At 44.9% G+C, this 24,325-nt stretch overlaps 1 protein-coding gene and 1 long non-coding RNA gene across 2 annotated transcripts in view; one reads left to right on the top strand and one right to left on the bottom strand.

Annotated features, from left to right (window-relative positions):
- The window catches only part of LOC120716250 (voltage-gated potassium channel subunit beta-2-like), a 42,309-nt gene that overhangs the window by 5,347 nt on the left and 12,637 nt on the right, over positions 1 to 24,325 (bottom strand). The gene's annotated exons all lie outside the window — the stretch shown is intronic.
- Positions 1,203 to 19,255, top strand: LOC120716251. The gene is made up of 3 exons (XR_005691851.1): positions 1,203 to 1,257; positions 5,193 to 5,362; positions 19,245 to 19,255. It is a non-coding gene; the product is annotated as an uncharacterized LOC120716251 (long non-coding RNA).

Genomic DNA, 24,325 nt, shown 5'->3' with positions numbered 1-24,325 from the left:
GTCGGGAGTGGGTAATTTGCACTCTGCTGCCTTCCTTGGATGTGGTAGCTGTTTTTCAGGCTCCCTCTTCGGAATTGAACCCTGATTCCCCGTTACCCGTGGTCACCATTAAAGGCACATAAAGTACCACTTGCTAGGGCAGACATTCAAATGAATGTCTCATTTGAACACTCTAATTCAAATGAGTGGAGGGCCAGCAATTTGCTCCAGGTTATCTAGAGCAGGATGTGTCGAACTCCAGGCCTCGAGGGCCGGTGTCCTGCAGGTTTTAGATCTCACCCTGGGTTAACACACCTGAATCAAATGATTAGTACATTACCAGGCCTCTGGAGAACTGGAAGTAATTTAGCCATTTAAATCAGCTGTGTTGGATCAAGGACACATCTAAAACCTGCAGGACACTGGCCTTCGAGGCCCGGAGTTCGACACCTGTGATCTAGAGTAAACAAAGCGGCCGGGGTGCCCCAGAGGGGATCACCACCCCCTCCAACCGTTGTGCTGGACCCCCTGACCGGCGCTAGAGGCAAGCCTGCGGACCGTTGGAATGGACTGCCGAAGGCACCGGCACCAGTGCACTGGGGACGGCCCTCCGATGGCAGGCCACGTTTGCCAGTCAATCTGAGTGGGAGGGAAGGCCGGTAGGGAGGTAGGCTGGAAGAGGAGGCTGCCGTGGCAGCCTGTCGCTCTCCCCTTGCCATCCCAGTGCCATCGAAACCCGGCTACGGGTGTATGCTGACTTACGCCTTTCCAGACACCCGCCTCCCATAAATGATGGGGGCCACCTTTGCTAGTCCTTACCCTTAAACTGCTCATCCAGAGAGGGGAGAAAAAAAGGCCATAACCAAGGCAGCGATTTGGCTTCCTGTTTACAGCGTCTGTTCATAGTTACAGTCTACTCCTAGTTCACTTCATAAGCCCTTCATTGCCTACTTCTTCGCCAGGTGCCAGTCATAGTAGTTCCAGCTGTCAGTGTGTGTATCAGCCCCACCCTTTGTATATACTGTTTTAATCAGTCCAAGTGTACTTGTGTAGATATCCCCACGTCATAATCACTGCCTTCACTTAGCCACTGAACTAGTGTGTATTGAGGTTTTTCACTTGCTGTAATAAATGGTAAATGGACTGGTTCTGATATAGCGCTTTTCTACTTTTCTACTCTTTTTCTACTCTGTCCGAGCACTCAAAGCGCTTTATACAGCTAATTCATTCACCCAATCACACCCATTCACACAAGCACTTCTAAGCTTAAGTGCTAAGGTCAAGGGAGCTTGCAAAGAAAAGCGTCTGGATTTCTTTAAGTTACTTGAAGACGTTTCACCTCTCATCCGAGAAGCTTCTTCAGTTCTAAGGTCAAATGGTGGGGAGTCCCAGATTTAAACCTAGTGGGAGTATCCCCCCACATAGGGACAAAAGGACCCCCTGATGATCCTCTAATCGCCTGAGCCAAGGTGTGAAACTGGGTGTGGGTCCCAATCAGCCAGAGTTTCGGGTGAGCTCATTGTGAAACCTGGCCCAGGATGTGAGTGGGCGTTAAGGTGTCTGGGGAGGGAACTCAAAACTGGATTATAGATGGCAGACAGTTGGAGTCGTAAACCACCGCCTCTGTTCAAAGATGGTCGCTCACAGTGGACATAGATGGCTTCTTTCACTCCTCTTCCAAACCATCTGTCCTCTCTGTCAAAAATGTGAACACTGGCATCCTTGAAAGAGTGTTAAGATGCAGATGGACTGCTGAGTCTTGTCCTGTGGAGGTGGCTCTTCTGTGTTGTGCCATGCGCTTGTGAAGTGGCTGTTTGGTCTCTCCAATGTAGAGGTCTGGGCATTCCTCGCTGCACTGTGCAGCATACACCACATTGTTAAGTCTGTGTTTTGGAGTTTTGTCTTTCGGGTGAACCAGTTTTTGTCTGAGCGTGTTGCTGGGTCTGAAATGCTTGGAGAAAACTCTCCTGAGTTTTTCTGATACACCGGCTACATAGGGGATGACAATGTTGTTGCGTCTGTCTTTCTTGTCCTCCCTCGCTGGTAGGGATGGGTATCGTTTAGGTTTTATCCGATACCGGTGCCAAACCGGTACTTTTGAAACGGTGCCGGTGCTTAAACGGTGCTCAAACCGGTGCTTAAAGAATGGAGAACACAAAATTGGTCGAAAAACCTCTCACGTTCAGCTGTTTTTTTTGTAAAAAAATAACAATGTTAGCCTTTTCTGCAGCTATAGGGCATATGTGGTATCACTCTTGGCTGGAAGCAGTGCTTAAACAATGGAAAAAACACAAACTTTGTCCAAAAACCTCTCATGTTTAACTGTTTTCCACTTTTTCTTTGGTCATTTTAGCCTTTTTGGCCAAGGTGAAGGGAGTATCTGCCATCAAACAAGAAGACAGCTGCATGTACAGTGGGGCAAAAAAGTATTTAGTCAGCCACCGATTGTGCAAGTTCCCCCACCTAAAATGATGACAGAGGTCAGTAATTTGCACCAGAGGTACACTTCAACTGTGAGAGACAGAATGTGAAAAAAAAATCCATGAATTCACATGGTAGGATTTGTAAAGAATTTATTCGTAAATCAGGGTGGAAAATAAGTATTTGGTCACCTCAAACAAGGAAAATCTCTGGCTCTCACAGACCTGTAACGTCTTCTGTAAGAAGCTTTTCTGTCCCCCACTCGTTACCTGTATGAATGGCACCTGTTTGAACTCATCATCTGTATAAAAGACACCTGTCCACAGCCTCAAACAGTCAGACTCCAAACTCCGCCATGGCCAAGACCAAAGAGCTTTCGAAGGACACCAGGAAAAGTATTGTAGATCTGCACCAGACTGGGAAGAGTGAATCTACAATAGGCAAGCAGCTTGGTGTGAAAAAATCAACTGTGGGAGCAATCATCAGAAAATGGAAGACATACAAGACCACTGATAATCTCCCTCGATCTGGGGCTCCACGCAAGATCTCATCCCGTGGGGTCAAAATGATCATGAGAACGGTGAGCAAAGATCCCAGAACCACACGGGGGGACCTGGTGAATGACCTGCAGAGAGCTGGGACCAAAGTAACAAAGGTCACCATCAGTAACACACTACAACGGCAGGGAATCAAATCCCGCAGTGCCAGACGTGTTCCGCTGCTGAAGCCAGTGCATGTCCAGGCCCGTCTGAAGTTTTCCAGAGAGCACATGGATGATACAGCAGAGGATTGGGAGAATGTCATGTGGTCAGATGAAACCAAAGTAGAACTTTTTGGTATAAACTCAACTCGTCGTGTTTGGAGGAAGACGAATACTGAGTTGCATCCCAAGAACACCATACCTACTGTGAAGCATGGGGGTGGAAACATCATGCTATGGGGCTGTTTTTCTGCCAAGGGGACAGGACGACTGATCCGTGTTAAGGACAGAATGAATGGGGCCATGTATCGTGAGATTTTGAGCCAAAACCTCCTTCCATCAGTGAGAACTTTGAAGATGAAACGAGGCTGGGTCTTCCAACATGACAATGATCCAAAACACACCGCCCGGGCAACAAAGGAGTGGCTCCGTAAGAAGCATTTGAAAGTCCTGGAGTAGCCTAGCCAGTCTCCAGACCTCAACCCCATAGAAAATCTGTGGCGGGAGTTGAAAGTCTGTGTTGCTCGGCGACAGCCCCAAAACATCACTGCTCTCGAGAAGATCTGCATGGAGGAATGGGCCAAAATACCAGCTACTGTATGTGCAAACCTGGTAAAGACCTACAGTAAACGTTTGACCTCTGTTATTGCCAACAAAGGTTATGTTACAAAGTATTGAGTTGTATTTTTGTTATTGACCAAATACTTATTTTCTACCCTAATTTACGAATAAATTCTTTACAAATCCTACCATGTGGATTCATGGATTTTTTTTTCACATTCTGTCTCTCACAGTTGAAGTGTACCTCTGGTGCAAATTACTGACCTCTGTCATCATTTTAGGTGGGGGAACTTGCACAATCGGTGGCTGACTAAATACTTTTTTGCCCCACTGTAACTATGACGGTGTTTGCTAGGTCACCTTACATGCATTAATTTAATACCGTGGTTAGCCTACTCACCGTAAATTACACACGAACAACATTAAGCTACTCACGCAGAGAAGAACGGCTGCTGCTGCCATCATCATCCATCATCATTTCTGCTACACTGGCAGGGCTAGGGGCTAGGACTCTACTCTTCGGGTTTTTGGGGGATGTTGCTAACTCCGGGTCCGATAACAGGCACCACACCCGCAGTAGATGTGCTCGGTGTGAGGTCTTGCAGCAAGCTATCAAATACGGCGCATTTTTTGGCTTTACAAAAAAAAAAAAGCTATGTGTCGCCAGGTGTTTCATCAGATTCTAGGTGTTACCTCCTTTGCACAGTATCACCTTAAAACACTTGTTGCAGGCTGATGAGTTTGCATATTTTGCTGTGAAGTACAGCCAGAGTTTTGACCGCTTCGCCTTGGGCATTTTTAATCTGTAGCTCTGCTCTAAAAGAACGTACGTACCTGGACCCACCTACTATCCTCGGAAACGTAAAATGATTGGCTAGAATTCAAAGTATGTGACATCTGAGGAAAAAAAAGCACCGAAATAAAGCACCGAAATGTGCGTTGCTTTTCGGTCTGGTTACTACCGTTTATGTCAGAACCGGTGCCATCATGGCACCGGATACCGGTACCCATCCCTACTCTGATCTTCTTTTCTGTGCCTCTTTGCTGACTTTAAGAACGCCCATTTAGGATAGCCGCACGTTTTGAGTGTTTCCTTTACATGTGTGTGTTCCTTCTTTTTTCCTTCAGGCTTAGAGGGAACATGTTCTGCCCGGTGTTGTAGGGTCCTAATTTTGAGTTCCCTCCCCAGACGCCTTAACGCCCACTCACATCCTGACACAATCTGACCTCAGGAATTCACATGGTTTCATAATGAGCTCACCTGAAACTCTGGCTGATTGGGACCCACACCCAGTTTCACACCTTGGCTCAGGCGATTAGAGGATCATCAGGGGGTCCATTTGTCCCTCTGTGGGGGGATACTCCCACTAGGTTTAAATCTGGGACTCCCCACCATTTGACCTTAGAACTGAAGAAGCTTCTCGGATGAGAGGTGAAACGTCTTCAAGTAACTTAAAGAAATCCAGACGCTTTTCTTTGCAAGCTCCTTTGACTACGATGACCGAGAACCTTCGCAGACTTAAGTGCTAAGTATCTAGTACACATTCACACTCCAATGGATGCATCGGAGAGCAACATTGGATTAGTATCTTGCCCAAGGATATTTGGCATGCAGACTGGAGCAGCCTGGGATCGAACCTACGACTTTCTGGTTAGTGGCTGATCCGTTCTGCCACCTGAGCTACAGCCACCCTTAGTAACGTTCATTTGTTGTTGTTTTTTATCCAAAATCTTTTTTATTGGTTTTCTTATTAACATCAAACATACATAAAACATAAGTATCATTACATAAACAATCACAGAACAGAACAGAACAGAACAGTACAATATATGTACAAGTTTAGAGCAGATATGGGAGATATAGGAGGAGGCCATCTCTCCCAGATTACTTATTAATCTATTGTCACAGCTGCCGGGGCGAGCTGCGTGGTGTTGGAGGAAAAGGACCCAAAATACAGGCAATGACTGAGATCATACGAAACGGGGTTAGGGGCAGAGAGACGCAGACTAAGGAACAGAACACCATGAAACGCAGACGAGCCGACAAGGAACGCAGACCGACACCCACTATATATACACACACACAAGGAGACCAGGTAATGACACACAGGTGGGAAGCACAGCTGATCCTAATACACAAGACAACCGGAGGATACAAGCCGAACACAGTGACAACAGACACAGACCTTCAAAGTAAAACATGAAATCCACAACACGAACTCAGGGACACAAACAGGGCACAGGGAGGACACAGAATACCAAAAACAGAATAAACTAGAACAGAAGACAATCATCATACTAAACAGAAAACGCTGGGTCAACGACCCAGGACCGTGACATAGTAGGGGTGCAACAATACTCGTATCGGTATTGAACCGTTCGATACAGTGCTTTCGGTTCGGTACGCATATGTATCGAACAATACAAAATTTTTAATTTATTTTATCAACTTTTCTTCTGACGATGCTGTCTGTGTTGACAGCTCAGTGGATATGCGTTCGACTACTCCGCCTAGGCTGCACTGTCGAGCGCAGATCCACTGAGCGCAGCGCAAGCTAGCGAGACAGAAGTTAAGCTCGTTGCAACATGGCAACTGCCTCAACGCTAGCCGAAATTCAACCTCCCCCACCCTCATTCAGATCTGGTGTTTGGAACTATTTTGGTTTTCATGTGAAGTATGACCCTGATGGTAAGCGCATGGACAAAAGTAAAACAGTATGTCGGATGTGCCACGCAATGCTCAATTACATTGGTGGGAACTAGTGCGTTAGCGCAGTTAGCTCGTTAATGTGTTGACGCCGTCCAGCCCCACACACGGGACGGTAACTCGTTAACGGAGATTTGCAGCGTTATGGCGTTAATGTCATTTTAACAGGATTAACGCTGACAACACTAGTGGGAACACAATGAATAGGACTGCACATTTACGCCGACATCATCCTAGTGCAAAGACAAGTGGAAGCAGACAAAAACAACAAGCACGCATGCTACAAACTTTACCTGAGTCATTTAGACAGCCGTTAGCACATGATTCTCCTCATGGGGACCTGATATGTTTAATATGCTGCTGAGAATATAGCCCAGAAGAAGGGTATAGTAGAGCTTTTATTTTGGAAAGAGCCATTTCTCTGTAATAAACTCTCTTTTCCAAAGATGAGTGATTTCTCAATCAGAAACTGTACTTTGGAGTTAAATATATATATTTATATTTTTAATAAATGACAAATTAAAAAGGCATGAACATTTTTTTGTATCGAAAAAATATCGAACCGTGACACCAAAGTATTGAACCAAACCGAACCGTGATTCATAACAATGCAAGCAATGTTATGAACCTCAAAACATGAATTTGTTTGTTATTTAAGTCTATAACTGTAGTTACACCAAAAAGTGCCATTACTGGGTCCGGGAGAGCTGTTTTTTAGAAATATCAGACAATGTTTTAAATATTCTGGACCAGTAGGTGGCGATGTTGGGGCATGTCCAAAACATATGTGACAATGAGGCAGAATTCCGGCCACATCGATCACAGCTTCAGTCCGCCCCTTGGAACATCCTTGAGATCTTCAGTTTGGACAAGTGGACCCTATGCAGGACCTTAAATTGTAATAGTCTGTGTCTGCAGCAGTGAACCAGCTCTTGTGCTTTAGTCCATTGATCTTCAGTGATATCAATACCCAGTTCCTCGCTCCAAGCATTCCTCAAATGTTCCAATGTAGTTGTGTTTTCGATTTGTGAAAATTGATTGTAGATCTTGGAAATTTTTACATTTATGCTTACCCAGATCTGAATTTGAATGAACCAACGATTTAAGAGTATTAGGGAAAAAAGTCATACTTTCCATCCGTTCCCAATCAGGTCCATGTTCTCCCACCCAAAAAACAATGTATGTTACAGGCCCAATGATAGAGCTGAAAGCAGGGCAACCCCATACCTCCTACAATATTGGGTCTTTGGAGAAATGTCTTTTTTATTCTGTGCATCTTCCTGTTCCAGGTAAACTGAGAAATTAATTGGTCTAATTTCTTAAAAAATGTTTTTGTGATCAATATTGGGATGCATTGAAACAGAAATAAAACTTTGGGTAAAGTGTCGATCCTAATGACATTTATTCGGCCAGCAAGCGAGATGGGCAATTTAGACAGTCTCTCAAAGTTCTCCTCAGTTTGATGGTACAAATGAATGAAATTATGTTTGAAGAGGCCAGAGAATTCACGGGTTATCGTTACTCCAAGATATAAGTATTTGAGGTAGTAAAAGGAAACAAAGTCAGTGTAGTGCTATCTAACTTTTCTGAAGAACAATTAGGAAACAATATGCTTTTTGTTAGGTTGATTTTGTATCCAGAGATTTTTCCAAATTCTGCTAAAATTGTCATAATTTTTGGCAATGATTTAGTAGGTTCCGTGATATATAGCAACAAATTGTCTGCATAGAGAGAGACACCTTATGTTCTACACCAAATCTCCTTATTCCTTTATATAGGAAGCATAATTGAATGGCAAGAGGTTTTATAACAAGTGCAAATAAGCAATGGGGACAGAAGGCACCCTTGTCTCGTAGAGCGATGGAGGGAGGAAAGGACTAGAAATTATATTATTTGTGTTAACCGGGGCTTTGTATAAAGCAGCTTAACAAGTGAGATATAATTAAGGCCTATGCCAAACTTTGACAGAGGAAATCCCACTCGACCCTGTCAAAGGCCTTCTCCGCATCTAGTGAGAGTAGTATTTCAGATTGATCGTAAGTATTATGTGTGTATATAACATTAAACAGCCTTCTAATATTAAAAAATAACTGTCTATTTTTAACAAATCCCGTTTGGTCCTGCGACACAACTGTTGGGAGAACTATCTCCAATCACATAGCCAAACTTTTTGCCAATATTTTGTTATCTACATTCAATAGACTTATTGGTCTATACCAGGGGTCGGCAACCCTAGGCACGCGTGCCACAGTTGGCACGCGGAGGGTTAACTGATGGCACGACCATAGCTGGACTGGCCATCCGACATACTGGGCCTTTGTTGGGTGGCCCGGTGACTTTTTTTTTCCTTCTTTGTAACGGTATAAACAATGAAAGGCGGTGGATTGGCCAGATGCTGGTCAGTGTGTAAAAATAACTCAGTTGTTTGGTAAATGGACTGATTCTTATATAGCGCTTTTCTACTCTCTCGGAGTACTCAAAGCGCTCTATACAACATGCCACATTCACCCAATCACACCCATTCTCACAAGCACTTCATCTATACTTAGTGCTTTCTAACTACATTCTCCGAGGGACGCATCGGAGAGCAACTTGGGGTTAGTATCTTGCCCAAGGATACTTGACATGCAGACTGGAGGAGCCAAGGATCAAACCACCAACCTTCCGATCAGTAGGTGACCTGCTCTACCTCCTGAGCTACAGCCACTATGGTGGCTATGGTGGTGCTTCCTCAGATTCAGTAAAATTAGCAAGGGGTGGAGGCCAGCAGGTGGATGAGAGAGGCAGGAGGAGAGCCCCAAGGCAGCCGCCAGTCCGAGTGTCAGGTGAACTGAACTTCAGGTAAGAAGTTATGACCTGCAGTCTATCTGGGTCAGATATAAACCAAGTTTAGGTGTAGTTTATTTTCGTTGTGCTGACTTTTTACAGTCAGTTACAATAACTCGTACTGCGTACTAGCTAGAATGACGGAGTTTCTATACAGCTGGGTGGGTGCATTGATGTTACTGATGTTGAACTTTATTTAATTCACAAGGTTAGTTAGTAGAGTTGCCAACCATCCCGTAAAAAGATGGAATCGTCCTGCATTGAGAGAAAATATTACGCATTGAGAGAAAATATTATGCGTTTCGTGTTGAGGTGAAAAGGGACAGTTTGTCCCGTACTTCAGCTAGAATGGAAAAAGACACAAAGCTGGAGTTATTCTGTCGTTGCTGCACAGCTGCCTCTTCTTCTCTCATTCTCTCCCCCTCCCTCTCCTGTTTCTTCTTCAATCATGAAACGGATCAATGATCAGCTGATCAGCTTTTCTCTCTTGTTTGTTTATCTCCCACTTTGCGCCAGAAAGAGGAAACCGGCGGATGTCGCGCTAAACAACAGCAGCTCATTTAATCTTGATTAGCTGTTGTTAGAATGTATTTAATATTACTTTCTAGTATTAGCTGATGTTTGCTGGAGCTACAGCTGTAAAAGCTGCTGGTCATGATATCGGTTTGTATATCTGGTGAGAGGGAAACATGAAGATGGAACGAGTAGATGTCCTTACTGAATCATCAGAGCTGAACAGGTGATGGAGAAACAGGTTTACCTTTTAAGTGAATGAGTTGAATGGAAGTTAAGAACTGTTTTTGAGAGACAAATAACACCAGGATCCTTTTTTTTATGTAGCTGACAGCTGGTAACTATGCAGGGGCGGGTCTAGCAAAGTTTTGCCAGGGGGCCAGGTAGGGGACACAAAGAAATACTTTCTTATTCTCATTTAAAATGTCTCGCTTTTATTAAATAATTATCTGAATCTTACAACCAAAGTTTTTATCTGGCGTAAAATGTATAGAAATCATACATATAACATCGAAGCAGCTGGAATCCATAGCTGTGCGTGTTCATAGAGCGTGCATTTTCAACTGCTGGACATCACTACCTGACAAGTTTGACTGTCCTCAGAACATTGCAGAGGCCTTATTGACAGTATTTGGCTCTACATATCTGTGTGAGCAGATTTTCTCTCACATGAATGTCCTCAGGTAGCCATCTGAATGCTGGACACTTGGAGACCTATGTCTCTGAGTGGGAGACCAGAGATCAGAGTGTATTAACAAACATGCCATATTGGCCCAGTTTATTTTTCTTATCATTGTTGTGAGGACACCATAAATAGCATTTGCATTTTCTGTTGTACAGTTCATTTGCTGTTATGGAGTTCTTGTTTTGGATAAAAAGTGTCTTTTTTTTTGTTTCAAAATAGCTGATAATTATTTGTTGATAGCTGCCAACATCTGCGAACAAATATAATTCTATAAAGTGGTTCTATATAGTGTGTAACCGTTAATATAGAGCGTTATTAAATTTATTGCTAATGCAATCATATGGCACACTGACTTCTGAGGAAACTTTAAATGGCACTCCTCATCAGAAAGGTTGCCTTCTATATTGATAGATGGAACTTGGATTGAATCGAAAAAACTTTCAATTATGTCTGGATCTTTTTGTGAGTCTGAGGAGTAAAGTGCTGCGTAATATTCTCGGAATATATCATTAATTATCTTTGGATCAGTTGTTATTTGCCCTGTACTAGTTCTTATTTCTGTGATCAATCTGGATACTGTAACTTCTTTAATTTTCCTTGCTAGTAAACTACCTGTTTTTTCTCCGTGTTCATAGTGCTTATGACAAAATTGTGTAAGTAATAATGGATTGCATTTATATAGCGCTTTTCAAGGCACCCAAAGCGCTTTACAATTCCACTATTCATTCACTCTCACATTCACACACTGGTGGAGGCAACACTTGTACACTTGTAGCCACAGCTGCCCTGGGGCAGACTGACAGAAGCGAGGTTGCCATATCGCGCCATCGGCCCCTCTGACCAACACCAGTAGGCGGTAGGGTAAAGTGTAATCTTGTTGTGTCGTTTGTCTAAAGCAATTTAAGTTCTGTCTGCAGTGAGACCTTTTTTATAAAGTTTGGAGATGGCATATTCTTGATCTATTTCTAAAAGTTCCATTGTTATGTTTGACTCTCTTTCTTTTCATTGCTAGTGTCTATGACAACTCAGTGAGATGATTTGACCTCTCAAGTAGGCTTTTAATGTGTCCCATGGTGTGGATCTCGTAATTTCAGGTATATCATTTATTGAAATAAATAGTTTGATTTGATCCTTTATTTCATTTACCAAAATATTATCTGACAGCAAAACATTATTAAATCGCTATTTTGGTATATTAGCTCTATCTCCTATTGCTAATTGTAGCAATACTGGACTATGGTCAGATAAAACTTTTGCCTTATAGTCCCAACTTTGGGTCTGTGCAAGAAATCTATTATCTATTAAGAAAAAGTCTATTCTAGAACAAGTGTGATGAACAGAAGAGAAGTATAAAAATTCCTTAGAGTTAGGGGAAAAAGCTCTAAATGGATCCATCACTTTATATGTCTTCATAAACTCCTGAATGACTTTCGCAGATTTTGATTTTGACCTAGATGCCAATCTTTGCTCAAGTTCAAGTTCTTTTAGTCTTGCATAGTTATACAAATATAACACACAGTGAAATCTAACCTGACACGCTCCTCGACTTGTGCAAAAAAAAAAAAGGGGAGGGGGGAGGAACAGCATTATATATTATATACATTAGGTGAAGTAGCATTGTATGCAGCAAGCAGGGGAATTCTGTACATTAAGCGAATTAAATAAGAATAGACGATCTGAACATTTTACATAATAGACAATATGAACATATTTAAAATTAAAGGAGTTTGAAATGCACATTGTGCTGGTGGGTTTAGAGTGTCTAGAATAGAGTCCTGTCTCAGTCACTTATGGATGATGTGAGAGGGCGTGTGTGTGTTTGTGTGTAGGGGATGGGGGGGGGGGGTTTAGGGCCCGGATGGCTTGGGGATAGAAGTTCCTCTTGAGTCTCTCTGTCCTTGCCTGGATGATGCGGAACCTTCTACCGGATTGCAGAAGTTCGAACAGTTTGTTGCCAGGATGGGACGGGTCCTTCAGTATCTGCGCTGCTCTAGTCTGGCATCTCCTGGTGTAAGGTGTCCTGAAGCGGGGGGAGAGCAATCCTGTAGCAACGTTCTGCTGTACGGATCACCCTCTGAAGAGCTTTTTGGTCCTTAACACAGCTGCTCCCAAACCAGGACGTGATGTTCTGTGTGAGGATGCTCTCCACAGCACCTGTATAGAAAGTCCTGAGGATCTCTGGAGATACCCTGAACTTCCTCAGTTGTCGTAGGTGGTACAGGCGCTGCCTAGCCTTTTTGGTCTGCACCTGAATGTGGGAAGACCATGTCAGGTCTGAGGAGATGTGGACACTGACGGATACTTGAAGGACTGCACCCTCTCCACTGGAGCGCCATTGATGATAATGGGCTTCTAGTCTCTGTGCTGACTCCTTCTGAAGTCCACCACCAGCTCCTTGGTCTTGCCAGCGTTTAGTTGGAGATGGTTATCATGGCACCATGATGCCAGATTCTTCACTAGAAAAATCTGGCATGCCATCACTAGTGTGTGAATGTGTGTGTGGATGGGTGGATGACTGAACGTGTAAAGCACTTTGGAGTCCTATGTAAAGCGCGATACAAATACAGGCCATTTACTATTTACTTCATCCATGTAGGCCGTCTCATCATTGTTGGAGATGGCACCCAACACCACTGTGTTGTCAGCAGTCTGAAGTGTAGAGGGAGTAGAGCAGTGGCGAGAGGACATCCCTGTGGTGCTGTTAGAGGCGTATCTACCCACCCTCACCTCCTGAGATCTGCCAGTGAGGAAGTCCAACACCCATGCACACAGACGGGTGTTGAGTCCTAGATCCATCAGCTTTGTGAACAGTCTGCTGGGCACTATTGTGTTAAATGCTGAAATGTAATCAACAAACAGCATTCTCACATAGTTACCCTGTTTCGTGTCCACGTGGCTGAGGGTGGTGTGCCGGACGTGAGCGATGGTGTCCTCTGTGGATCTGTTGGGTCAGTAGGCAAACTGGAGCAGATCTTTGGTGTCTGGGATGGAGGAGGAGAAGATGGCGGCGCACACAGACGCAGCGGCTCACTGCTCCTCATGTTCGGTGTTTTGTTTTTTACTTCTTCTACGTGTATCTGTGTGGATGGGTGTATTTTTTATTATTATACATTGAGTAGAGTCCATCTACAGTCGTCAGGACCTTCTGAGTTTGGGATTACGCTGTGCAAGGAGCATTACGTCGGACTACCACCACTTTCACAGCATTCCGGAGGACATAATAAGAGCTCCAGGGTCTCCATGGTTGGTTCTTCCCAGCAGCAAGACAAAGAGGAAACGTAAACAAAGGAGGCCAAAACGCGGTTGCAGGGCGGGCCCACTAGCACGGCTAAAGAAACAGCCATTTAAGCTACCGCTTCCGAGGATTTTCCTCTCCAACATCAGGTCCATTACCAACAAAATCGACGAACTGAGATTACAAATTGCATTCAACGAGTGTGTAAGGGACAGCAGCATTATATATATAATATTACTCACAGAGACTTGGCTGCAGCCATCAATTCCGGACTCGGCTATCCGATTGTTAAGTGATGACGTGACAAATCCTACTTCCGGGCCTAAAGTAGTCTGCGTTTAATATGGCTTTTGTGTTGTTAACATGTTTAATGTTATGTATTTTCTTCTATTTAATCTCAAAAAGCTCCTAAAACAGTCAGTGATCACTGTTGACCTCCGTCGGCTTTTATTACCGCTAATCATTTATTTAAGCTCAGTTTTTAAAACCTTAGGATGTAACTACAGCCCAGCCCATGCAGCAGTATATGAATGACTAACCTCATATTGTGGATGGATTATCTCAGTTGTTCTCCTGGCTGAAGTTTGGGCCTTTTACAGCATCCTGCCATGCGATTACATTTGTTCCTGACCACCAAGAACCCTCACGTTAACTTTTATCGAGTGGAAAAAAGTTAGCTTATTTATATTATGCTAACATAGCTGTGTCGCTAGCGGTCACGTAGCACATCATTATATACCCAGCTAGCCAAACTTCAGTAACCCTACAAATGTCACTGCTGTTTAGTTTTCTGTCTTCATTGATGTTGGAAGTGATAACAGAGCTGTACGTTTTAATTTGTTTCCAAAACCCCGCAGTCAGGACATGCTATATTGTATTTAGATAGAAGCTAGCGAGCTAACTCCCTGCTAACTTTTAACTCCGTTAAATGTCATAAATTCCATTTTCATGGATGCCTGGATGTTAAACTCAATTGTTACACCTGGTAGAGCAGAACGCTGATCATTTTATTAAAGATGAAAGACTTTAGACAGTTTTTCAACTCTCAGTAATGCCATAGTGATCGTTTGATATATGGACCTGCAGCGGAGTTTAGGTCCAGACATGGCTAGTGACGTCAGACTGAACAACCGGATTGAGCTAGCAGGCCGCATGGTCCATCGTCACGACACTAACCCGATGCTAATGCTAACTCGGCCATGGAGGAGCTGCACAAGACAATAAGCAATCAGCAGAATTCCCATCCAAACGCAGTGCACATTATAGCTGGGGACTTCAACCATGTTGATTTAAGGTCAGTATTCCCCAGATTTGAACAGCATATTAAATGTGCAATGAGGGGGAAACACACACTGGATAAAGCCTACAGCAACATCCAAAAAGGCTACAGAGCAACCCCTCTACCACATCTAGATTTGTCAGACCACATGTCCGTGCTGCTGATCCCTGCATACAGTCCCATTAGGAGAAGAGCCCACCAGTCACAAAAACTGTGACAACCTGGCCAGAAGGTGCATCACATCAGCTGCAGGACTGTTTTGAAAACACCGACTGGAGCGTGTTCGAACATCAGGACCTTGAAGAGCACACAACATCAGTGCTCTCATATATTAACTTCTGTCACTGTGGACAAACGTCTCTGGGTGTATTCCAACCAGAAACCCTGGATGACTAAAGAGGTCCAGGTCCTGCTGAGGCAACGTGACACCGCTTTTAGATCCGGTGATGGTATGCATTACAGTGCAGCCAGATCTGAGTTGAAAAGAGGCATCAGAGAAGCCAAGGCAGCATACAAGAAAAGAATCGAAGACCACTACAGCAACAACTCACAACAGGTATGGCAGGGAGTTCAGCACTTAACCAACTACAAACCTTGCAATACCACGCTGACTGAGGGTAACGCGGTGCATAAGGAGGAGCTGAACCACTTCTTCGCACGCTTTGAGGTGAAGGGACCAGAGGCGGCAGCAGCAAAAACATCGGACAGCAGCAGCAGCAGCCCAAGCCTCATGGTGCAGGAATATGAGGTGAGGCGCACACTGAGGGCAGTGAACCCCAGGAAGGCCGCCGGACCAGATGGGGTAACCGCAAGGGTCCTAAAAGAGTGTGCAGACCAGCTGGCTGGGGTCTTCACTAAAATCTTCAACACTTCACTGTCCCAGTCCTGCATTCCGCCGTGCCTAAAGTAAGCCACAATTGTCCCACTGCCAACATTAGCAGCCTCAACGACTACCGACCAGTTGCTCTAACACCTGTTATAATGAATTGCTTCGAGAAACTGGTCCGACGTCAGATCATGTCCTGCCTGCCACCCACACTCGACCCGCTCCAGTTCGCATACAGAGCTAACAGATCAACTGAAGATGCCATTGCTCCACACCACCATCTCTCGCCGTTATGCCAGGCTGCTCTTTGTTGACTAATAGTTAAACTGCTGGAAATCGGACTTCCTTCTACCACCTGCCGCTGGATCAGAGACTTCCTCTCAGACCGTGTACAAAGAGTTAGAGTGGGGCCTCATCTTTCCTCAGCCGGCCCTCAGCCTTAACACCGGCTCTCCACAAGGCTGTGTACTGAGTCCCCTACTGTACACTCTGTACACACATGACTGTGTTAGTACCCACCCAGACAATGCAGTCATCAAGTTTGCAGATGATACCACCGTGGTGGGGCTCATCTCTAGGGGAGATGAGACGGTGTACAGAGCTGAAGTTCAGAAGCTGTCAGATTGGTGTGTAGATAACAACCTGGACCTCAATACCCCCAAAACAAAAGAACTGGTAGTTGACTTCAGAAGAAGGAAGTCTGAGCTGCAGCCTGTCAGCATCAACGGGGAGTGTGTGGAAAGGGTCTCCAGTTTCAAGTTTCTGGGTGTGCACATAGACACAGACCTCCAATGGAGCTCTAACATCTCTGCGGTTTTAAAGAAGGCCCAACAGCTTCTCCACTTTCTGAGAATCCTCAGAAAAATAGACCTGAAGAAGGAGCTGCTGACCATCTACCGCTGCTCCATTGAAAGTGTGCTGACATATTGCATTGGTGTGTGGTTCTCCAGCTGCACCACAGCACACAGAAAGGCACTCCAGAGGGTCATCAAAATGGCACCAGGTGTTTAAGCTGCTGCCGTCTGCTTCTTTGTTCTATGCCTCAGGTGAGCGGCCCGTCCTTTGTCGTTATTCGTGCCGCGTAGTATGTCTGGCGGCCAGGACGGCTCGGGTTTAAAATATCCAAGATTAAATGTGCAACCTTGTCACCAATGTTTACAAGTGATCTGCTGTCGTAGACTTTGCTGCGGCCTCGGCCAGGCCACGCCTCATTTTGGTTTTAAATTCAAAATGAATTTAAAATCTCCACCATATCAGGTAAAGAGGATATAAAAGATTATATAAAGCCTGCATCATCAACATTAGGGGCGTAAATATTTGCTAGTATAACCTGCTTATTATAAAGTTTCCCTGTAACTATGATATAACGTCCTTGAGGGTCCGATAACACTTTTGGCGCTGTAAAAGAGATCTCTTTTCTGATAATAATGGCTGCACCTCTATTCTTAGCTGTGAAGTTAGAGTGAAACACCTGCTTGATCCATCTGCCCCGCAACTTCTGGTGATTTCTCAAATGAGTTTCCTGCAAGTACCTGTGGAGCAGGGAAATTATTTTACTGCTATTGTTAAATAATCATCATTATTACCATTGCATTAATAATAGAATTTGCAGCATTGATATTGTATTCAGAGGTTTAAACAGTGTGTGTGTTTTAGAAAGACTAAGTGCAGCAGGCTGACAGGAAGTTGCAGAGAGTTTGCAGGAGAGTTTGCAGAAGCGAAAGCAGAAGTGAAACCAGAGTCTAAGTATTCTGAGGAGCAGGTTAGACGAGGCTATTTGAATTACTAGGTTATTCAAATTGATCATTGCTTTAACAATGTAACAGATAGCTTTACGAAGGCCTTAAGGTTTTATGCATACAGGTATTATATTAACCTTGTATTCCAGATGCAGTGAATCAGGTCATTTTTATATTAAGCTCTTAGTAGAGGTTCTTGATTAAAACATTTATTCAACATAGTACATGTAGTTTCAGTCAGGTTATTGTACCTAAGGATGAGCCTCTGTTCTGGTGAAAGGTCAGAAGTGCAACAGGTGAATTGAGAAAGAGCATTTAAGGACAAGACACAGACAGTTAGTAGGTGAGAGGTGATATAGAGGCTGAGTGAGGTCAACACACACACACATTAGTTAGATTTATTTATAGGAAAGAGGTTAGTCATGTCTGGTTGTAACTGCGAGAGTGTCTCTGTAAACGAGGAACCGTTCCTTGTTGTCTCGGCAAGAAAGAGGAACAATTTACTTTAAGACAAGAACAGAAAGGTAGACAGGAAGTACCGGCGATGATGATCTTCTTTTAAACTGTGTTAAAAGTCATTGTGGTTGATTTGACGTCTATATATATTTTGTTGGTGACGCACGAAGGGGCGTCGTTAAATCAAACCCTGATGCTATAAAAATCTGTGTATGCTTTGATTAAGTCGAAGATCAATTGCTGTCTGCGTACAGAGTTGTTCTTCCCACACGTGTGTATTCATTAAAATCATTGTTTGACCAAGATCTTCTGGACCATGGTTGTTTGTACTCTCCTTCCTCAATATTTTGAACCTTAACATACCCTATATCTGTTCCCAGTTTTTAAGTTGTACTAGAATGTTACCCTGCTTAACAGCACCATTGAGCCCTTTACAATTCCATGAGACAAAATTTACTGGGTTTTTATACTTATCAATAACCATTACTTAACTTATGGATAAAGATTTGCAACCCATGGAATTTTTTCTCTTTTCTTTTCTCTCCTCTCCCCGCCCTCCTCCCCTTTCCTAAAAAATGGGCTCTTGTGCGTTGGTGAACGTGTACCTGGAACCGTTTGCTGTGATCACCAGTTTGGCTGGACAATACAGGCTGTCAACTGATCACCACCTGGTGGTGAGTTGGATCAGGTGGCGGGGGAGGACGCTGGACAGACCTGGTGCACCTAAACGCGTAGTGAGGGTGTGCTGGGAACGTCTAGCAGAGGCCCCAGTCCGCAAGATCTTCAACGCACACCTCCGGCAGAGCTTCAACAGCATTCCGAGGGAGACTGGGGACATTGAGTCCGAATGCTCCATGTTCAGCATCTCCATTGCCGAAGCTGCTGCATTGAGCTGCGGCCGCAAGGTGGTTGGTGCCTGCCGTGGTGGTAATCCCCGAACCAAATGGTGGACACCAGAGGTGAAGGGAGCCACCAGGCTGAAGAAGGAGTCCTATCGGGCTTGGTTAGCCTGTGCGACTCCGGAGGCAGCCGACAGGTATCGACAGGCCAAGCGGAATGCGGCTCGGGCAGTGGCTGAAGCAAAAACTCGGGTGTGGGAGGAGTTCGGAGAGGCCATGGAAAAAGACTTTCGGACTGCCTCGAAGAGATTCTGGCAAACCGTCAGGCGTCTCAGGAGGGGAAAGTGGTGCTCTACCTGCACTGTGTATAGTGCTTGCGGAGCGCTGCTGACGTCGACTGAGAAAATTGTCAGGCGGTGGAAGGAATACTTCGAGGACCTCCTTAATCCCACTGACACGTCTTCCGAGGAGGAAGCAGAGTCTGGGGATGAGGGGAATGACCCGCCAATTTCCGGGGGCGAGGTCACTGAGGCAGTTAAACAACTCCTTGGTGGCAGAGCCCCTGGTGTTGATGAGGTCCGCCCCGAGTTCCTGAAGGCTCTGGACGTTGTAGGGCTGTCCTGGTTGACACGCCTCTGCAATGTTGCGTGGAGATCAGGGGCAGTACCTGTGGACTGGCAGACCGGGGTGGTGGTCCCCATCTTTAAGAAGGGGGACCGGAGGGTGTGTTCCAACTACAGGGGGATCACACTCCTCAGCCTCCCTGGGAAAGTCTATGCCAGGGTGCTGGAAAGGAGAGTTCGTCCGCTAGTCGAACCTCGGATACAGGAGGAACAATGCGGTTTTCGTCCTGGTCGCGGAACACTGGACCAGCTCTTTATCCTCTCGAGGATACTTGAGGGTGCATGGGAGTTTGCCCAACCAGTCTACATGTGTTTTGTGGACTTGGAGAAGGCATTCGACCGTGTCCCTTGGGGTGTCCTGTGGGAGGTGTTGCGGGAGTATGGGGTGTCTGGCCCATTGCTACGGGCCATTCGATCCCTATACAACCGTTGCAAGAGCTTGGTTCGCATTGCCGGCAATAAGTCGGACTCGTTCCCGGTGGGTGATGGGCTCCGCCAGGGCTGCCCTTTGTCTCCGGTTCTGTTCATAATTTTTATGGACAGGATTTCTAGGCGCAGCCAAGTGGCGGAGGGCTTTCGCTTTGGTGGCCTCAGAATCTCATCTCTGATTTTTGCGGATGATGTGGTTCTGTTGGCTTCATCGGGTGAGGGCCTCCAGCTCGCACTCGAACGGTTCGCAGCCGAGTGTGAAGCAGCGGGAATGAGGATCAGCACCTCCAAATCTGAGGCCATGGTTCTCAGCCGGAAAAGGGTGGAGTGCCCACTCCGGGTCGGGGATGAGTTCCTGCCCCAAGTGGAGGAGTTCAAGTATCTCGGGGTCTTGTTCGCGAGTGATGGGAGAAGGGAGCCGGAGATCGACAGACGGATTGGGGCTGCAGCTGCAGTAATGCAGACGCTGCACCGGTCCGTCGTGGTGAAGAGGGAGCTGAGTGTAAAAGCGAAGCTCTCAATTTACCGGTCGATCTACGTCCCTACCCTCACCTATGGCCACGAGCTGTGGGTAGTGACCGAAAGAACGAGATCGCGGATACAAGCGGCAGAAATGAGCTTCCTCCGAAGGGTGGCTGGCCTCTCCCTTAGAGATAGGGTGAGAAGTTCGGCCATCCGGGAGGGGCTCAGAGTAGAGCAGCTGCTGCTCCACATCGAAAGGAGCCAGCTGAGGTGGTTCGGGCATCTGACAAGGATGCCCCCTGGGCGCCTCCTGGGTGAGGTGTTCCAGGCATGTCCCACCGGGAGGCGGCCCCGGGGCAGACCCAGGACACGCTGGAGAGATTATATCTCTCGGCTGGCCTGGGAACGCCTTGGCATTCCCCCGGATAAGCTGGAGGAGGTGGCTGGGGAGAGGGAGGTCTGGGCCTCTTTGCTTAGGCTGCTGCCCCCGCGACCCGGCCTCGGATAAAGCGGATGAAGATGGATGGATGGAATACAGGCTGTATTGGATGCCGGCGCTACGGAGTTTCTGCTTTAGTGAGCTCGATCGATAACAATGGGGGAGTCAAAGTTCTTGTTAGGTTTATATTGTGGATTGCCATTTATGCTTAGAAATATATACTCATATATGCTTAGAGTTTTATAATCGATTGCATATTGATAGGTTGTCTGATCCTTAGCAGTCTGCAAAGACTCTGTGTGCCTCTCAGAGCACTTTGGCATACACACACATCTTAAGGTCATGAGAGAGGTCGTATCTTCTCTTACTGATTTATGGTATAGGAGGACACCTACTCTGTATCTGCTTAAGTATAAGTGCCTTTTGTTTAGGTGGACCGCTGGACTCCTGGTACCAGCTTTGGGCAGTCGTTCACAGGGTCACATCTTGACCCTACACACACACACACACACACACACACACACACACACACACACACACACACACACAGACAAGGTACTCTTTGTTCACATGTATGCCTATGTAAGATGTCATGTTAATAAACTTATGCAAATTCATGTAACCAAAATAAAGAGCAGTGCTACGAGGGAGCAGAGGAGAGCGACTAGGGTTCGAGCGGAAGGAGCGGTGCTCGTCACAGTTCTCTCCCTCGTGCACATCATGCCCTGCTCTAGTCCCTCAGTAGCCTGCCCTCTTGCACTTGCCCTCCACCACACGATCGAAAAACTTTGCCACGCGCCCTGTCTACAGACTCCTTGTGGATATAGGTACAACAACTGCTGTTTTGGCCCTGGAACGCCCCTGGTACTCCAGACAAAAAGCGTGAGTGAGTGATGCACCTTTCCAGGAGAGTCAAGGTGGCAGACACTGCCCTGCAAAAACCCACACTGTGTGATGTGCGAGGCGCACACAGATGGAGCTCCGTCAGGTGGGCCATTCACCGTGCTTCCGGCAGCTGAGAAAGGAGTACGATGGAGCGACTGCTCCCCAAGCCACGCTTCGCACCCCAGCCCGACTGATCAGCCCTTAGAGGCAATCCTTTTCCCAAAGTTATGCATCTGACTTGTTGACTTCCCGTAGCTGCCTGGTTCTAACATGCCTGCTGTGGATATGGGTACGGTATGGCATGAGACTTACACCTTCTCCCTTGGATTTTCAAGGGCCAGTAAAAGCTTACCGGACGTTGCCGAAACCGCGACGCTATCAGGGCATGGACCCTAAATATAAAAACCTGGAGATCTGGATTACCTTTGATTTCCTGCTTCTAATTTCTAATAAAACTGAGGTTATTGTACTTGGTCCTAAAAACCTTAGAAACAATGTTGTTGTAAAGATTCTTATTCTATTTACCCTTTTCCTCAATCTCCCTCACCTCACCAGACTTACCTTGTTTCCTATTTTACTTTCTCATCACTGATTGGCTCAGGAGTTTGTTCCTTAATTGAACTTACGTGGCACACATTATATAAGGACTGCACTCAGCGTCAGCTCACTATTTTCACTGCCACATTGGGTGGCAGCTGAGGTGAGTTTGATTTGTTCTTCTGAGTTTAAACCTTTATTCTGAAGTTAGTGACTTACAGTCCAACCTTGTTTTCTCTTTCAGAGTTTAGCAATGTGTGCCTTCCTTTAAGTTATCACTGATTACAATCAAATAAGATAAGAGATAAGATGAAACTTTATTAATCCCTCGGGTGGGTTCCTCTGGGAAATTCGGTTTCCAAAAGCACAGCACCGACAGAAGTTACAGAATATTATCTATCTATCTATCTATCTATATCTATATATATATCTCTATATATCTATATCTATATCTATATATATATCTATATCTATATCTATCTATATATATATCTATATCTATCTATCTATATATCTATATATCTATCTATATATCTATATATCTATCTATATATCTATATATCTATCTATATATCTATATATCTATCTATATATCTATATATCTATCTATATATCTATATCTATATCTATATCTATATATATATATATACACACACACACACACACACACACACATATATACACACACACACACACACACACACACACACACACACACACACACACACACATATAAATACAGAGACAAGTATAAATAAAATATACGATAAATAGAATAAATAGGAATAAAAATAAAAATACAAGTGAATTGCACATTTCAAGTATTGAGATCTATTGGACCATTGACTATTAACAAAAGTACAAAAGGTATTGCACAGTGAAGGGAAGAGGCACTACAGCTTAGTTGTTCCCCCCTCCTTTGTCCTCCTGTTTCCCCTCCCTCTCCCCTCCAGAGAGGAGTTAAACAGTTTGATGGCGTGTGGGACAAAGGAGTTTTTAAGTCTGTTAGTTCTTGTCTTGGGGAGAAGCAACCTGTCACTGAACAGACTCTTCTGGTTGTTAATAGCCATGTGCAGAGGATGCCCAGCATTGTCCATAATGTCCAGCAGTTTTTTTAGTGTCCTTTTCTCTGCCACTGTCACCAGAGTGTCCAGCTTCATGCCGACCACAGAGCTAGCCTTCCTGATCAGTTTCTCCAGCCTGGATGAGTCCTTCTTTGCTGTGCTGCTCCCCCAGCACACCACAGCATAGAAAAGTACTCCAGCAACCACTGACTGGTAAAACATCCTCAGAGATAAACCGAGATAGACCACAACTAATTGATGGTTGTTTCTTTGCATTGAACCTCCTAATTAACATTGCGGTAAAAAAGATATTTTTAAGATTAGGCTTAAAACTTTCCTTTTTGATAAAGCATATAGTTAGGGCTGGATCACATGAACTCTCCCTTATGCTGTAGTAGGCTTAGGCTTCCCATTATGCACTGAATATTCTTCACTTACTTTTTTCATTCACTATGTGTTCATACACAACCATAATCATTAGTTATTGTTAATCTTTTTCTCTCTTCCACACATCACCCCCAACTGCTCATGGCAGATGGCTTTTCCTCCCTGAGCCTGACTTAGGGTCCATCTAGCTGTAATGCAATCCTGAGAGGTTGCGCTCACCACACATCACAGAGCTATGTGATGTGTGTTGTTAGGGCTGGGAAGAAACAAGTATAGATGACAAAAACCCACGAAGGCACAGAAAAATGTGAAATCTATAGACAAAGGCACTGACACTATCTTCACAACCATTTTTTTCCCAACAATGTCTTTATTTATTTTGAACATAGCAGTGTACACATCTATGAAGCGTAACAAAATAAGTAGCTGAACTTAGATAAACTACAAGATAGACATACTGCCTTTATACACATACACCATATAGGAAAGGATGAGAAAAAAAACAGCAACGACAAAACAACAAAAACAACACACAAAAGCAAAACAAACAAACAAGGACAAAAAAAGGGAAAATGGGGGAACAACTGTGTGCATCTCCCACAAATTATGCACCCTCACAGGTATATGTCAAATGTAAATTAGAAAGTAGTTGTTCAATGTCAAGCAATAAACATATTCCCAAGTGGACTGCAGAGGGCCACCTATGAATCGTCCCCAAAAATTTCCACCAAGT

The sequence above is a fragment of the Simochromis diagramma genome, unplaced genomic scaffold (genome assembly GCF_900408965.1).
Source record: "Simochromis diagramma unplaced genomic scaffold, fSimDia1.1 OVJJ01000466.1, whole genome shotgun sequence".
In the NCBI taxonomy this organism is placed as follows: domain Eukaryota; kingdom Metazoa; phylum Chordata; class Actinopteri; order Cichliformes; family Cichlidae; genus Simochromis; species Simochromis diagramma.
The sequence above is the reverse complement of the archived record's forward strand: the minus strand, read 5'-3'. Positions and strand labels throughout refer to the sequence as shown.